Source organism: Pinus tabuliformis, chromosome 2_2 (genome assembly GCF_031772625.1).
Source record: "Pinus tabuliformis cultivar Carrire ecotype Pingquan chromosome 2_2, CPIR1, whole genome shotgun sequence".
In the NCBI taxonomy this organism is placed as follows: Eukaryota; Viridiplantae; Streptophyta; class Pinopsida; order Pinales; family Pinaceae; genus Pinus; species Pinus tabuliformis.
In genome coordinates, this window is record NC_142300.1 from 1,270,461,869 (window position 1) to 1,270,474,885 (window position 13,017).

A 13,017-nucleotide genomic window follows, 5' to 3' on the forward strand; every position below is an offset into this window, starting at 1 on the left:
ATATCCCAGTCAAACTTGATCAAACCAACCAATCAAATCATCTAAGTCAAACCTAGTGAAAAGATAGAATCTTAGTCTTCTACAACAACTAGTCAAGTTTGGTCAAACATGTCGAATTTGGTCCTTGCAACTTTTGGTCAATGCTGGTCAACATGCCTAAATTTGACCCATGCAACTGCCTCAATAATTTTGATCAATGCCTCATAATTTCAGTCAACTATTTTAGTAAAACTATGGTCAACTCAACCAAAAAGAAGTTTAGTCAACCCTTCATAATTTTGATCAAACAAAGTAGTAAAAAAAGTGGTCAAACAAAGTAGAAAAATAGTTGGTCAACTTTGACCTCCTGGAGATGACATGAACCCAAGAAAAATAATATTTTCTTTCTTTTGAATACTGATCTCAGCTACAAAAATTCAACAATGAGAACTAATAATTTCTAGTTAGCTATACTTGAGCATATTGAGGAGATTTTGAAGGACCTTCTTAGTTAAGCTCATACAATTCCTTAAAATCCATCATTTATTTGTAAACGAAGAACTTATAGCCTACTCACTTCACCAACATGGATCCTCTACGAAATTTAAAATCGAACCCCTTTTCTTAGTCTTTTATAAAGATCTATGTCTCATTTTAGAATACACACAACAACTAACTAGCTATGATAAATAATACTTTGAGTTGCTCCTTATTTTGTTTGTCAGAAAGAACACACATAGAAATTTCTCTACTTCAAATCTTGCTCCTACCCTTGAGGTATGAGAATATTTTTTTTATTTGTAGTACTCTATATCCGAGCCAAAAATATTCACATATACTATGTATTGTGAAGTGCAACCATAAAAATCTCTCTTGATATCAACTCATCACAACCTCTTCATTAACAAATGAAGCAATGCTTTTGTCAAATGAGTGAATAGCTTCAGTAGTAGAGGAGCCAATCTCTTCTCAATTTACAACTGGTTTCAAAAGCTTATGTTGGTATGTGCAGGTCTAAGTGAGTTCCCATTAAAAATCCATTCGGTTATGCATCAACAAAAATATGTTTGTGCATAATCTTTTTCAATCACTCTAATGTCTCACATATGTAATAATGTGCACATATATCAATCCCATTGAATCATATGCACACCAACCTTTTTGTCCATTCATAAACCACAAAATAATGTGATCCTCATTTCGTTCTATGTTTTCAACACCATATTAAGGGAGTATTAAGACAAATATAATTTGTCATTCATAAATGGCACCTTCCCATGATAGCTATAGGTAAGCCATTAAGAGTTCGATTGAGAAGTAAACAATTAGGAGTTTGATTGAGAAGTAATATATACCACAATATAACATGGGTGTTATTGTCAACTAAATATTTAAACATTTATGAACAATTTTTTTTATCTGGTAATATATTTCTATAACCTTTGAAATTTGTAGTCTACTTAATAATAGGATAAAATACACTAGCCAAGGAAATGTAAGTTCTTCCAATCATCCAAATAAAGAACTTGCTTTAATATCCATCCTAAATATGGATGTCTTAGTAATATCAACGGAAGCGTTGGCATTGATCTAGGTCTCCACCCAACAATGAAGACATGAATCATTCAAATGTATATAGAAAACATAAATGGTGTAATTAATTCCAACTTCTTATTCACTATCTCATAAATTCTATTTTGTTTTTGTTTCACGACATAGTAGACAACACTCCACTTGCAAATTTTTAATAATAGATGGTGAAATGTTTAACCATGAATTAAGATATATAAAGTGAGGGAATGTCACATTGTATCTCAAGAATTATACTAAGTTGAGGATCAAATGTTATAGGAGAGTGTACCAAACAAGCTACTAGGCATGAAGCCTAATCACCCTTTGGATAATGCACAATAAGTAGAATTAGAATGCCCACATGAGTAGGTAGCCCCAATGGAATGTGTATGGCCACACAAAGGATGCATATGGTTTGATGGCCACTCAAAAATCTCAAAGAAATAGTTTCTAACCAATGCAATCTAGAAATATAACTAGGAAAGGAAAATACGACAACCATCTAGTTATTACTACCATCGATTTCTTGGACTCTATAGACAAATAAACTACATCTTATGGTTGTTGGATTTAACCAAACAATGGAAAAAGTGATAGACAATGATGAATTATGAGAAATATATTAACAATTATTCCAAATATATGGTTGTCATATATATTTGTGTGTGTGTGTGTGTGTGATTTAGCATGTTACATGCCATGATTCATTTGAATCAACAAACATGCCCACTAATTTAAATAAACAAGGGGTCGATTAATCAATATTACAATGTTGGCAACCATTAGCATATAAAATCATTAAGTCACATAGATTAAGAATTTAGATTCCAATAATCATTCAATATAATAGTAAAATTGTGTGATTCTCTTTTCGATCATTGATAAAACATTCTTTGAAAAAGGTATCATCATACCCTTTGTGTGGATTAACGATTGCTTGAAGGTCTCTATGAAGTTTCAACAATGCATGCTTGATGCAATTTATTCAATCTCCTAAAATAATGAGTTTGTTTCAAAACAATCAAGCATAGATGGCCTTCACAAAATGGGTTTGGTGAAGGTGCACTACCATAATACTTTTTGTGCTACTACCAACATTTCTATCGCTTCCAATCAAACTATAAAACATCCACTTTTAGTTTTGTTACGACATAATGATTCCTTGGAGAGAGAAATGTGTTCCATTTGGATAACCCAATTAGTGGGGTTTGAACCATCAAACTTGTTTAAGTCTACTTTGGGTAACTTATGCCACATATTGTGTGGATTATCCTAAAAGTTTCACATTGACTCATACCCTTAGCATTGGAATATTCAACCCCTTTTCGCTAGACTAGTTGATTAGATTATGGATCTTTTGCTTTAAGAAATATAAAGTGGTGGGTCTTGAGGTCTTGAAGCTAAATTTTTAGATAATCAAAATCATATTGAAACTTAGCATCAAAGTTGGTGACCTTGATGTCCATGTTGTTGATACTTGTAAAGTTTTTGGTTAATTGTTGAACCGTAGTTTGCATATTATTAATCCAACTATCCATGGTAAAGTTCCTAATTATTGGCCTCAGGACCCACCAAAATGGTTATTTGAGAACTAGACCAATGCAATGAACACCTTGCAAGAAGACCAATGAGATATGTTTCCTGCAAAAGTGTGGTTGGGACTATAAAATAAAAGTTGCTTGAGAGCTATAATAATGTGATTAACATCATGCAAGGAGTCTTTTGAGATAGGTCTACTGCAATGGTGTGAGTAGGATCCATACCTTTCCTTTTCATTTTATTCTAGTAGGAGTATTAATCCTATCGAAGTAGTATTATTCTAATAGAATTCATGAATGATTTATATTCTAACAAGATTGCTTTTTTAATTGCTCATTTTGCAAAGGATAGGGTACACAAGAGTGATTCTCTTTAGTCATACTACCTAATTTCCCAGTATAAAAGAGTGATCTCCCTAAGTGTTGTTCTTAATGTACTACAACAACATGGAAACTAGTAGGCTTATGTAAGGCTAATTTCACTATGCACCTAGAGGACTTTCAATATAATTGAAGATACATGGAAGATAAAATATGCAGGTATTATTATTATTATTATTATTATTATTATTTATGTGGCACTACCCAAAGGGATACCAATATAGGTGTACAAGGGTCTCCAACTAGGTAGAATATACTTGTATTCTCTATGTATGTACTTCCCAACTATAGATTCACCACTGAATGACAACTATTTATGTTTGAAGACATTGAAACACATCTCTAGCCCTTTTCCCTAAAATTTAGGGGCATGTTGGCATATGAAAGAACTTAGATACCACTTGTAATGTGATTAATGGGAAGAAACAACAAAATATGAACTATTTGCCCCAAAAAACAAATACAAGAGACAATGAGATTAAACTTGCATAATATAACTTCTATATTGATAAATTCTGTTATGCAACCAACTCACAAAAGATAGATCAACAACTTAAAAATTATCCTCTTTGAGGGGGAAACCTCCTTTACATTACATAAATGAACAATCCTTGGATGATTCAAATGATAATACCTCTTTGGTATATATAGGAGCTGAAGGGGTCACAATATAATCAGAGCCTACATAACCATAATAATGTAAGGGCACAACAATAACAACAGTGAGCTTCTATGGTGCAAAACTATACAACATGGGGGATACATGGGCACAACAATAACAATAGGGGGCTACACTAATAACAATAAGGGGAATACACTAGTATTTTAGAGACTTAACATACCCCTCTCCTTCAAAAAAGTGTTGTCCTCAACACTTGAGTAGTTCTGTATGCTTTTGTATAAAATTATCATCCTCCCATGTGGAATCTTCAGTGGGTAAGTTCTTCTGCTTAATGAGCTAGTATGAAATTAATCGATTCCGTAGTTGTCAGGTTCTTATTTCCGTGATTGCTTCAAGCTTTTCACCGATAACCTTCTTTGAGCATGAAATATAGAAAAATGGGTGTACCCGAGAAGATGCAGGCAACTCCAATTTGTATGCCATAGTACCAATCTTTTGCAACACCTTGTAAGGACCATAGTACTTGGGTGATAATTTATTATCCTTCTTAGCTTGCTTGAGGGACATTTTTTTGTATGGTTGTAGCCATAAAAATACCCATTCACTTACATCAAAACTTCTTTCACTACAATGCTGATCTACATGTTATTTCATTTAATTCTATGCCAGAGTGAGGTTATCCTTTAAGAGTTGGAGAACTTGTTGCTGATGCTCGATGAGATCTTCCACTGCTTGAACCTTAGAATTTTCTCCTAAAGATGATGTGATGGATGGTGGATGATATCCATAAAGTTCCATAAATGGGGTCATTTTTGCTGCAGTATGGAAGGATGTGTTATACCACCATTCAACTAGAGGTAACCACTTGACCCATTTTGTTTGTTTATCTTATACAAAGTAACAAAGATATCCTTCCAAACATTTGTTCACTATCTCAGTTTTCATGTCAGAATGAGGATGATAAAATAATCTATGAGCTAGTTGAGTACCAAGACAAAAAAATACTTCCATACAAAAATTCCAGTGAAAATGGGATCTCTGTCACTTACAATATTCTGTGGGTTTCCATCTAGCTTTTGAATTGTTTCCATAAATGCAATAGAAACTGTACTAGCTTTAAAGGATGAAATAATGCAAAAACATGTGCATACTTGGTAAGTCTATCAACAACCACCATGATGACACTCTTTCTTTCAGACTTGGGTAAACCTGTGATAAAATCCATTGAGACCTCCTCCCAACACTGACTTGAAATGGCTAAAGTTTGTAACAGAACCGAGGTCTTAATTGTCTCAACTTCATTTTGTTGGAAAATCAAACACTCTGCCACAAACTTCTGAATATCAGATTTAAGGCCATCCCAAACAAATTCCTTCTTGACCCTGTGGTAAGTTTTCAAAAATATCAAGTGCCCTCCTAAAAGGGAGGTGTGCAATTCCTAAAGATTTTTTTTCTTTAATTGGGAATTCTTACAAAGATATAAGAAACTTTTGTACCATAATGAATCATTTTTCTAATTAAACGTATCAGATGTATTATGATCTTGCTGCAACTTTTGAATGAGTGCCCACACCTCTTCGTCATTCTTCCATTCATCCCTTGCTTCGGTTATCCAATAAGGTTGGATAATAGGAATGACACCAAGAAATTCTTCCACGTCCTCATTCTTTCTTGAGAGTGCATCTGTAACAACATTTTTCTTCCCTTTTTTGTAGATGATTTCAAAGTCATAATCCAACATCTCTGTGACCCATTTTTGCTTCTCTTCTCAAGATAATATTTTTTCCAAGAAGTATTTAAGACTATCATGATCCATTTTTACCTTGAAGTGTCTTCCCATTAGGTAAGGTCTCCATTTCTTTAGTGCATGTATTATTTCCAACGTTTCCTTCTCATAAATAGGTTTACGTAAATACTTTCCTTTGATTGGACGACTTTCAAAAGCAATGGGTCTTCCTTCTTGCATTAAAACAACACCAATTCCATTTCCTATGGCATTATATTCCACAATAAAGGTTTTTGTGAAGTCAAATGTAGCTAAGACCGGTGTTTGGCACATTGCCTATTTAAGATGTTCAAAGGCCATAGTTGCTTCTGGAGTCCAAGAAAATGCATCTTTCCACAGTAGTGTTTTTAGAGGTGTTGATATTCTCCCATAATCCTTAAAAAACTTACGAAAATATCCTATCAACCCAAGAAATCCTCAAAGATGCTTTATGGTTGTGGGGATTTTCCATTCCTTAATGGTTTTAATTTTGTTAGGTTCTACCTGAACACCCTCATGAGATACAATATGACCTAAATATTCCATCTCATGTACTCCAAAGAAACATTTGAAGGTTTTTGCATATAATTGTTTATCCTCCAATAATTTGAGCACCCTATCAACATGTTGAACATGATCCTTCTAAAGACTTGTTGTAGATTAATATATCATCAAAAAATACTAACAAAAATGTTCTAAGGAAGGGTTTGAAAATGGAATTCATCAAACCTTGAAATGTTGAAGATGCATTAGTAAGTCCAAAAGGCATGACCAAAAATTTATAATGACCCTCATGAGTTCTTAATGTTGTTTTTGAAATGTCTTTAGTCTTCATTCTAATTTGATGATATCCTTAACAAAGATCCAACTTAGTGAAGGAAATTTCTCCATGTAATTCATCCAACAATTCATCAATGACATGAATGGGAAATTTATATTTAATAGTGAGCTTGTTAAGCTCCCTATAATCTGGACATATACACCATGATCCATCCTTCTTGTGCACCAATAATACTGGAGCAGAGAAAGAACTTTGACTAGGTTGAATTATACCAACCTCTAGCAATTCTGCAACCATACATTCAATTTCACTCTTTTGGGAATAACGATATCTATAAGGTCTGATGTTTGGAGGAACACTCCATGGAATCAAACGAATAGCATGATCATGATCACATATAGCTGGGAGGCTTTTGGGAGTCTCAAATACCTTGGAATGATTGCCCAAGACTTTTTGGAGATATGGAGAAATAGATGATTTTGATGTTTGAACCTCTATTAAGCATAATTGTGCAATCACGCCTCGTTGTTCTTTCTTCAAAAGCTTTGTCATGCCATTAGAGCTAATTATATTTTTTGATTTCCCTACGATACCCCTTAATTCAAATTCCTTTCCTTCCCAAAAAAAATTCAAGAAAAGTTCTTGAAAATTAAAAGTTATTGTCCCCAAAGATTGTAACCATTGGAATCCTAGTACAACATCAGCACCATCCATTGGAATGGAAAACATTGTACTATTCAATACATATTCCCCCATGGTTAGCTTGATATTATGGGACTTTCTAGAGCAATTATAGTTCCTCCATTTGCAACCATCACTTGACACTTGGGTGGCGGATATAGGAAGAAATTCAATTCTTTGACTATCTTACAATGAATAAAATTATGAGTACTTCCTAAATCAATCAGCACTATTACCTTTTTCTTCTTGATATATCCTTCTATCTTGAGAGTTTGAGGAGTGGTAATTCCTGCCAATGCATTGCAAGATATGGTCAAATTCATTTCTTCTTTATCTGGGGTTGGTTGTTGGTGTATATCCTCCTCTTTTGATGTTTGTTGTTCCTTTTCTTCCTCCTCTTCACAATCTACGTAGAATAATTTCTTCTCAACACACTTATGACCTTTAGTGTATTTTCTATCACAACTGTAACAAATCCATTTTGCTCTTTTTCCCTCCTATTTTTGTGGCATCAACCTTGTAGGTTGTGGAAGGCTAGGAGAAGCAACACTTCCGTCTTTATAGTAGTGAGTGGTAGACTTCCTTGTTGCCATAATTTTTCTTTCAACTTTTCTTGCCACCCTGAATGCCTTCTCCAATGAATCAGGTTCCCAAAGGCAAACCTCATGTTGGATTTTATCCTTCAAATTCCTTATGAATACATCAATCCTATGCTCCTCTGGAATATCAGTTACCCTAATATTCAATTTTTGGAAGTCCTTAATGTGATATGCCATTAAACCCTTTTGTTTGAGATTTATCAATTGGCTAGAGAAGGTGTTACTCTTTGTATCCTCATAATGTGCTATCATTTTCTCCATAAAAATTGACCAAGTGACAAGTGGTTTACGAGAACATAGACATTGATACCATACAAATTGATTGGGTTTTGAATATAAAGATGCAATGCGTACCTTTTGTGTGTGTGTTGCACATCATTTAGATCAAAATATTGCTCCATCTGTAGTATCCATGTTAATGGATCCTCACCATCAATATTACTCATATCTATATTTGGAATGTGGTGGTTATTAAACCCAACATTGGAGTTTCTAAAATCATAATTCATATTCCTTTTGTCCTCATCACGATTTTCATGGATTACCTTGTCACCGTCGAGAAGCCTTTCTTGCAACAACTTTGTCAAACCTTCCTTCAAAACTTCCATGTATGCTTTTAAACCATTCATGTGTCCTTTTAAACCATTATGTCACCTTTTTTTTTTTAAACCATCAATGTCATCTTTGGTTTCTCTTTGTGAGAGAGAAATTTGTTGCACTTGGTCCCATAATTTTGATATATCATGTTATAATTCTTCCTCTTCATGCGTCATAGTAGAGATTTATGAGGGCTTAATGGGTGTAGAATTATTTTGTTTGGGAGGAATATTAGAGCCCAATGCCAATATCTATGCTTCAATATGCCCTTGGAATCACTTCAAACTCGTTTTTCAAACAAAAGTTATGCAATTTAAAAAACAAATAAACACATTTTTCTTGCTTTTAGGATCTCGATCTTGAAATAGTTGTAACTTTGTAATTTTGGATCTCCAAGGTATGAAATTCGGTACCATGGTAGCCCTATGAATATTATTTCCAATGCCACAATTCAAACCAATATTGGATTCTTCAATATAGATTTATGCTAGATCTCCCATGATGGCTTAATATGGACTGGTTCAGTAGAGCGACGTTGCATGGGATTCCACATGTCATTGTTTCAACATTCAGTCCTAAAATTACTACAAAAAAACTATAGTTCGTGCACTTTCAACCAATTTTTACAGAATTATTCGATGTCTGAAATGAAAGTTATGGCGATTTTCCCCAGGTTTTCTGTTTGAGATGGAATTCTGGAGCCTGCAAAAACCCTAACTTCCCGGTTCATTTATCAGAAAATATAGCGAAACAAGATATGAAATTTGTGCACGAAGTTCACCAAGGTTCATCTCCATGTGGTCAAAATTTCAACTTCTGAAGCCTTGTAGTAAAAAATTCATAACGAAAATTCTAAGATGACCTATTTGAAGAAGTGAACCCTATAATCCAAAGCTCTGATACCAAATGTTATGCAATGAGCTCACAAAAGGATAGATCAACAATTTAAAAATTATCCTCTTCGAGGGAGAAACCTATTTTAAATTACATAAATGAACAATTTTTGGATGATTCAAATGATAAGAGCTCCTTGGTATATATAGGAGTCTAAGGGGTCACAATATAATCAGAGCCTACATAACAATAATAATGTAATGGCACAACAATAACAATAGTGGGTTTCTAAGGGGCACAAAAATAACAACATGGGGGATACATGGGCACAACAATAACAATAGGTGGCTACACTATTAACAATAAGGATAATACAATAGTAATATAGGGACCTAACAAATTCCAAAAGAGAGAAATTCTCATGGGTCTCTTTGAGTGGGAAACCTCCCTCGATGAAAGATCTAATATAATCACAATCCTTAACAAAATATTACATAGTATTCTAGTTTTATAATAGTTTATCAATAACAAAACCCTACCTACTTGTGGTCCCATCATTAATGAGTACCAACCACCTAGTGGATCTTATTTAATAATGGAAACCAACCACATTAGGTAACTACCTAATAATATTTATTTAAAGAAGATGCCTTTATACATTAAAAAACAAACTCTTAAGTACCCTGAAGTTGTCAAGCTAGTTTGGGAATGGACTTATCATTGCTCCAGGATTTTACTGAAAGAATGGAGGTATCATATGGTGTTTTATTCATGTTAATCCCTTCATATTTTCAAGTTTTTTTACCACCCAATGTGGATCAACTCTTTTTCCATATCGCCTACACAAAAACAAAGCACCAGATGTAAATTCCCCTCTTTCATAATATTACATTCACATATCCTATAGTTATATTCTCACTCTTTGAAGGTAGAAAGTAGCCTAATTTTCTTAATAATAGGAAGCCCATACCTAATCTAGATATTCTCATTAAAAATGGAAATTAAACCCATATTCTCCACTCCAAGGGTGACCATTCTCCTAAGAGTAAGGCTACATGAAGGCAAAAAAAACTCCTTTCTAGGAAAAATGTCTTTTGAGAATTTTGACTGACAATTTGTTGATAACTCCATGCTTTCACTAATTAACCTCACCAAATAGAAAACTCTTTCTCTATTTTTTGGTTGTGACACTACCTTGAATTGTTACTTAAATATTCACCTTCAACTTTAGAAAAACAACCATATTGCATGAGAACTCCTTCGTAGATGCATGGAAGTCTAGACTTTGGGGCACTATGACATAAAATTGGAAGCTTCTATCCAAATTTATGTCCATCACTGAGTCAAGCTTGACACCATGCATGAATGATGAAGATGCAAGGTAACCAAAAATGAACAAGGTACCAAATTCGAGTAACTCCTGAGCATTCGTGCACATTAAATAATCATAGAGACACATTGAGGCTTTTTGCCCCTTTCATGGCTCAAAATCCTATTGGAATTGAAGAGTCCCACATTCTTAGTGGGTATGGCCTCATAAAGCATGATCTCAGTCCATGTTTGGATAAAATTAATGAAAATAGAGAATTAAACATTCTTGGGTGATTATTGCTCACATAATTTGCAATTTGGAGCAATTGTTTGATGGCAATTCATGTTCAAACCCTTGTGGGCATATTCCCAGTCTGCATGGTGTCTATTGAGTGTGGTTTTCTTATGGTTTGTGGTCCTCTTAGTTAAAATGACCAACATATTGATCAAAGTTCTTGTTTGCATCCTCATGAGCATTGTTGATGATGATTAAGCTACCAACGACTTACTGTATAGTGACGCCCTCTTCTCACAATAAATGCTTGAGTTGAGGTTTCATTATTATCTTTTTCTTGCCCATTGGGTTGTTAGATATATATATATATATATATATATATATATATATATATATATATATATATATATATATATATATATATATATATATATATATATATATATATATATATATATATATATATATATAGAGAATGAATAATTTTAAAAAGTTAATATTTCAAAACCTACTTTATATATTTGGAGTAAGTTAATAATTGGAAAAAGTCCACCTCTTTCTGGTGGAAATCTCCCCCAAATTTAGTAGGAATTCTGTTGGAAGTCAATTTTTCCCCTAATAATTTCAATTTATTTTGTCTATTGGGTGGCTTCCCATGTGTGTGTGTGAGATTTGAAATTAAATATTCAAAAGCTTAATTTTAGATATTTAAAGTCAATAAGTGGACAAATCCAACTCTTTTTTAGTAGAAATTCCTCATATCTAATAGGAAATTCGTCAAAAGCTGAAGTTTCTTGTAATAGATAGGTTCAACCAAGGAACTTATATCTCACTCATTTGGCTTGTCAACGCTATAATTTAAAACAAATAAGTAGATTGGGACAAAGCATTTCCTTGAGAAAAAAATAAACTCGTAGAAGGAATGAATTTATCTGCCTCTTAACTCACTCTTATATGTATATATACACACCAATGTTGATAATATCACTTAAATATCGGCGATATTCAAAAATAGCGAGATATTTTTGGCAAGATGAAATATCACCGAGAAAATATTGCAATATTTCTGAAATATCGTTGATATTTCAGCAAAATATCACGCTGCGACCCTAAAATTGTTGTGCAGGCTGGGTCGCGACTAGAAAAAGCAATTTTGGTCATTTCATTTGCTCATTTTGGTTTCTGAGTCTTAGAGAAGGAAGGGGAAGAGCTTTATGGTGGTTGTCAGGGAGGGATTGAGGATCAAACAACCACTATCACCACCAACTAAGAATTTTTTGTGGATCAAAGATTGAAGAACAATGAAACAAACTTCATTTCTTCCATTAATATGTATGTTCTTAAAAACCCCTATGTTAATGATTTTTTTCATAGATTTAGGGTTATGCTTGCTTGCCTCTTTGCCTACCAACATTTTGCTTCTTTGTTTTTTTTCCATTTGCTATGATTTTCATGCCCATGAGCCAATGCAAGGGTTTTCTCCATATTTGGACAACAAGCTTCATTTCTTTTTTAACTTTCTTATGCACCCTCTTATTGCCATTTTTCATTCACATTGCAAATAATGTAGTAAAAAATATATTTTTTAAAATGAGGTGGTTATTACTTATTATTTTTTGTGTATGGGTGTTTAATGCCATTTTTTTGTTTTTTTGGTGCCCTAGGTTTGAATTAGTTCACTACAAATATGCCAAAAGCCTTGGACCCATTTTGGGAGTATGGGGAGCCTGATGGTGGGACAAATCAGGCATATCTATCATGCAAATTGTGTGGGACCAGGATGACAGGGGGGGTTACGCGATTGAAATACCATATGGCTAGACTCCCTAGACATGATGTTGGACTTTGTATGGTTTCTAGTGTGGAGCTTATACAAAAGTCTCTTGAAGCAATTGATGAAAAACACAGAAAGAATGAAGAGGCAGAAAGAAACAAGGCTAAATGTGCAAGTAGATCTTTCAGGATATCTTCTTCTGATTTTGAGAATAAGGGTAGTGAGAGGGGCTCCACAACATCACCTGCTAGTGCTATTAATGTTACTGGGAATAGGAGGTCATCATTTTTTGTTCCACGAACAGGACATGGAGCAAAACCTTCCATAAAATCAGTTGTTAAAAAAAGG